The sequence below is a fragment of the Chenopodium album genome, chromosome 1 (genome assembly GCF_948465745.1).
Source record: "Chenopodium album chromosome 1, dcCheAlbu1.1, whole genome shotgun sequence".
Classification (NCBI taxonomy): domain Eukaryota; kingdom Viridiplantae; phylum Streptophyta; class Magnoliopsida; order Caryophyllales; family Amaranthaceae; genus Chenopodium; species Chenopodium album.
In genome coordinates, this window is record NC_137834.1 from 50878648 (window position 1) to 50884647 (window position 6000).

Here is a 6000-nt window from a genome sequence, read left to right on the forward strand (position 1 = left end):
GGGTTTTAGGGTTTGGGCCTGAAAGTTTTTGAATGACTTGAATCTTTTAATAAAGTAAGTACTTATTTTCAAAAATTTCGGATATTCGGATATCCAAAATCCAAAATTTCGATATCCGATATCTAAAATTTTCGGATCGGTTATCCTAAATTTTCGAATCGGATGCGGATCGGATTTTCGGATTATCAAATACTTTTGCTCAGCCTAGTTGTTCTAGTTTGCAACCCTTTTGTTGTTTTCAAGTTCCAACTGTAAAACCCTGTAGAATTTTACAATGGCCAATTCACATAATCACATAAGTCAATTAACTAAGTAATATGGGGTTACGGCGATGAGCAAATGGAGTTACCTAACGTATATAAGTTACTTAAATGAGAAAAAGAGTTAAGATCTGTTCTTATACGATTATTTCTGGTTCAGTTCAGTTCAGTCCAGCTCTAATAAGTTTAGTTCAAATCAGTTCTAATAAGTTCAGTTCAATTCAGTTCAGCTCCTAATTTCCTTCTCTTATGAAATATTCATTTTATTTCAGTTCAGTTTAGCTCTAATAAATTCAGTTCAGTTTAGTTTAGTTCAGCTCTAATAAGTTCAGTTCAGCTCAGTTCAGTCAATGAGAATAGGCCCTTACTCTCTTAAATAAGTGGAAGTATTTTTTTCGTTTTTTAAAATAAAAAAAAATAGGGGCTACTTGAATGGACAAAGGGGAATGATGGACCGCTACCCGGTATAGGTTACCCCGCCCAATACCAAGTGACGTTAGCTTTATTTGTTTTTTTTTTATTTTGGTTTTGGTAAATAACAGTACTTGATAAATCAATAACAGTACTAGATAAATTAATAGCAAACCTTAATTTAAAATAACAGTTTTTAATAATACACTGATTTTTACTATAATTCGATCTAATAATCACTTAAATGACTTTTATTGGTACTAATTATCACTACTTTACTACTTATATCTCAAACAAATTAGTGTTTATATTTAATAGCCCACCATGCTTCACAATATAAAATGTTTTACTTAGAGAGTTTTGACCAATCCCTGAACTTGACGCGGGTGCATGGAACTTAGTGGAAGAAGTGGAAGACTTGCCACGTGTCGTGACACAAAGTGGGGCCAAGCTCCTTGGAGGTCATCTTTCGGGACTAACCATCATCACACCTGAAGACAAGAAGAATTGAAGAGGTTCGGCCGAACCTAGGAAGTCTGACCGAACCATTTTGTTAGTTTCCAACCCGATTTTGTCAGTTTTGCAGCAATGGTCAAACTCCAAAGGTTCGACCGAACCAGGAGCAAGACAGTTCGACTGAACCTACCCTTAGTTCGGCTGAACCTACCCACAAGTTCGACCGAACTTACCCTTAGTTCGGCCAAACCTTTTCCCGTTTTCTTGTCAGTTTGTGCGAACTATTTAAGTTGTTTTAAGACGTTTTGCATCTTAATTAATGTTGAACTTTGCTTGATTTTGTAATCAAAGAGACTTTCTCTCTCTACCATAATCTTTGTGATTATCTTGCTTTCTTTGTGATTGCTACCTTGTAATCTTTGTGGTTACACCTTAATCCTAGCTTTACTTGGTGTTGGCTTTGATTAAGACCCCTATTTTCATTATCTTGGTGATTTTGAGATAGGTTTGCCTTATTTTGTTGGTTTAAACTTGTTGTTACTTGATTTCTCCTCCCTTTTTCTTGGGTTTTGTTAGTTATTTCATATCATTGGTATTAAGAGCCTAGGTTATTAGCCTAGAAAGATCCTACCTTTTTGAATTTCTCTTTCCCCCTCTCAAAAGATCTCATCTTTTCCCGCAAAATTTGAAATTTTCTCTCAAAGATACAAGCTTTCTATCTTGAAACATGGGTGATAGATACTATTATGAAGATGATGAAGGTTACAATAAAAACTTTAGATTGTATGCTCTAGAAAGGAAGTTTGATAGACTTCTTGAGGTCTTGGAGAATAGAAGAAGTCCTATAAGGAGGAGGAGCCCTAGTGAAGAAGATGACTCTCGATCACTCTCCTCGCCGGAGAAGGGAACACCCCCAACGACACCATGAGGACAACCGTGACCAAGACATAAAGTTGGAATTTCCGGACTTTGAAGGTAATCTTGATCCTAATGAATTTCTTGATTGGGTTATGAGTATGGAGAATGTGTTTGAATATAAGGGTTATAATGATGAAAAACGTTTCAAATTGGCCATCCTTAAACTCAAAAAACATGCTTCTTTGTGGTATGAGAACTTAAAGAGTCGTGGGAAGAAAGATGGAAAATCAAAAATCACTTCTTGGGAGAAATTGAAGAAACATATGAACAAGGCCTTTGTGCCTAAAGATTATTTGCAAGATGCTTATATCTTAAATTGAACTCTCTTAAGCAAGGAACTATGTCGGTAGAGAAGTATACTAGGGAGTTTGAGAAACTTTCTATCATGAGTGGAATTGAAGAAGCACCGGAGCATAAGATTGCTAGGTATATTGGTGGTCTTGAGAGAAAGCTTGGGCAAAAGGTTGATGTGAATGCCCATGGAAGTTTTGATCAAGTGGTGCAAAAGGCTTTGGAGTTTGAGAAGTATGACAAGGTGAGTAGTGCTAGTGGGTATACTAAGCCTACCTTCAAGAGTTCTTTTGCTCCAAAGGGTGAGACAAGCAAGCCCATTGCCAAGGATGACAAAGGCAAGGATCCCATGTACTCTTCTAACAAAGATGATCAAAACAAGATGAGCAATCGGAAGACTTGCTACAAGTGTAGGGGTTATGGACATTTTGCTAATGAGTGTCCAAATAGTAGAGCTATGATGATTCGTGAAATGGATGATGATGATTACGAAGATGAGAAGAGGGATTTTGGAGACCCTATATATGATGAAAATGATGAGATTCTAGTTGAAGCTGATGAGGGTCAAATCCTTGTTGTGAGGAGGGCACTTCACTCCATTTCTACCCCTTTGGTGGAAGAGAAAAGGGAAAACATCTTTCAAACTCGTTGCACCATCAAGGATCGAGTTTGCAACCTTATCATTGATAGTGGCTCTTGCACTAATGTGGCTTCAACAACATTGGTGAGCAAGCTCAATCTTGAAACTACCGATCATCCTACTCCCTACAAGCTTCAATGGCTTGACAATCACAATGAGGTGAAGGTAACGAAACAAACTCTTCTTTCTTTCTCAATTGGCAAGCTATGTAAGGATGAGGTGCTTTGTGATGTATTGCCTATGGATGCTTGTCATGTATTGCTTGGTAGACCTTGGCAATTTGATAGAGATGTAATGCATGATGGAAGAAAGAACACTTATTCATTCATGATGGATAAGAAGAAGATTGTAATCAACCCCTTGTCCCTCACCATCAAATACAAAGAACCCTTGGGTACGGGAAAACAATCAAAGAGAACCTTCTCATTGGGGAAAAAGAGATGGGAAAGGAGATAAATCAAGGACACCTTGTCTTTATTTGTCTTCTTAGGGAAACACAAGAGAGTGAGCGAGAGAACCCAATCCACCCCCTTGTCAAGGAAGTATTGGTTGAGTACCATGATGTTTTTCCTGATGATCTCCCCGCCCCGGTTTGCCACCTATTAGGGGAATTGAGCATCAAATCGATCTTAGTCTCGGATCACAACTCTTTAATAGACCAGCTTATAGGTGTACCCCCGATAAGGCAAGAGAGCTTCAAAGACAAGTTGGTGAATTGATTGAAAGAGGATTTGTGAGGGAATCCCTTAGCCCTTGTTCGGTTCCAGCTCTTTTGGTTTCGAAAAAGGATGGTACATGGAGGATGTGTGTGGATAGTAGGGCCATCAATAACATCACCATCAAGTATCTCTTCCCTATTCCCCAACTAGATGATATGCTTGATGAGCTATATGGTTCCAAGGTGTTTTCGAAGATTGACTTGAGGATGGGGTACCATCAAATTCGTATGCGTGAAGGAGATGAGTGGAAGACCGCTTTCAAGACAAAGCAAGTGACAGGCTAAAGTCGTATCACCTAATCAAAAGTAATTTCTAAATCCTCTAACTAATGTAGATAGGGAAGTAGGGTCGAATCCACAGAGAAACGAGTCTTTCTATTCCTAATTAATTAATATAATCTAGATTATGAAGTAACTAAAATATAATAATTGAAGGAAACTAAACTACGAAGATTAAGAATAAGGAGAAAACAATTAATAAAAGGCCTAGGGCATAGGTTCACCAATAAATAATATTCCAGGGTAAATCATAGTAATCAATCATCAATGCATACATTAATCAGATCATAAAGGGCTTTCGCTACGTATTACAATCACACAATTAATCTATCGGTATTAAATCTCATCTCTCGAATCTCGACTTAACCATTTATAAATTAACCTGCCTATTGAAACTAGACCTAAACATTAATTCTCATCTTTCGAATCTCGAACCAATATTGTTAAACTGATGCATAAAAGATCTATGCAAATCTAGTCACAGAGCATTAAATCAATCAATAGGAAATTAGTCTAGCATTAATAATCAACAACAATAAATTACCCCTTCATATTATTTATGGATCCCCACAAACCCTAGAAATAGAACTACTCACACATAATAAAAACTAAACTAATCAAAGCAATAAAACAAGACATGATCAAAGGAATAAAATAAATAACTAAGATTAAGAGAAGAGAAATCGTTACCAAAGAAATCTGGAATTAAGAATAAAGTTAAGAACAAAGTATATGAGGGAGAAACTAATCTAAAAGCTAAGTAGAGAGAGAAAATCTAAGAAAGAATTAAGAAAAAGTAAAAGAAGATCCTAAACTCGCTTAACGGAAAAGTATTTATACTAAGCAAGAATCCTAAACTAAAACAAACTTAAACGACGCTAATCGTCTCTTAATAATAACACGCGCCCGATCGGGCGAGGCACCGCCCGATCGGGCGCGGCACCGCCCGATCGGGCGCACCTTTTTTTCCTCAGATGTACTTCTTCGCGCCCGGCCTCCAGCCTTGCTTCCCTCGCCTGGCCGGGCGCGCCTCCGGGTGCCAGCCTCTTTGGCCGGGCGACACTCTTGGGCCACTATTTGGACTACGATTGGGCTCCAATTCTTCGGGCCAATTTGGGTTTCCTCTTCGGGTCTTGAATACTCGGTCCAAATGCCCCGATATCACATATACCGAGCCCTTAATCACCGGTTCGATGACTCTAACCGGCCCTGGGCTATAGATACTGGTCGTGCTTCTCCAATGCTCGTAATCGCTCCATAATATCTCGGGAAAATGCTCCAAAAGTGAAAATCCCTGCAAAAGTCAACCAAATCTACGAAAACACTAGAAAACACCAATTAGTAATAAAAGTGGCTCTAAAGAGCCAAAAACACTACTAATTATGATCAAGGGACGGGGGTAAAATACTATATAAATTGGACATATCAAAATCCCCCAAGCCAAACCTTTGCTTGTCCCTAAGCAAAGATCTCATCAATGAATAAATAAATATGCTTCACCCCAAAAAGTAAAAATCAAGCACAAACAATTCAGGGTAAATCAAATAAACATGCTTCAAAATCAACCAATCAAATCCATCCAATTGCCCTTCTTCCCTAACAATTGTCAAATAGAGCAAACCACAAGAGCATATAGAATTCAAGACTAGTGCTCACACACTCAACTCTCATTTATGTGGCGAGTAAAAGATGTACTCGATCGCTCTCCAACCAACCCCTTTATGTGAACAATGCCCTCCCAACTCACACTCTCGTGTGTATAAAAAGATTTACGCTCAACCTACTATTCGACTCAAAATATGTCAAATCATAACTTGCATTGATAAACAACACTTTCACATTCATAAAACTCTATGCACAAAGGTCGGAAGGTCTTTAAAGCTTGTAATGTAAGGCTAGGGTAAAGGGTAGGAATCATTTGGGAACAAGTGAGAGAAAAGCTACGCTTAAGGGAGCAAATCCTGGTAAAACCCATGATCAAAATAAATAATGATCAACACCTCCTAGACAGCTCAACCCCAACAATA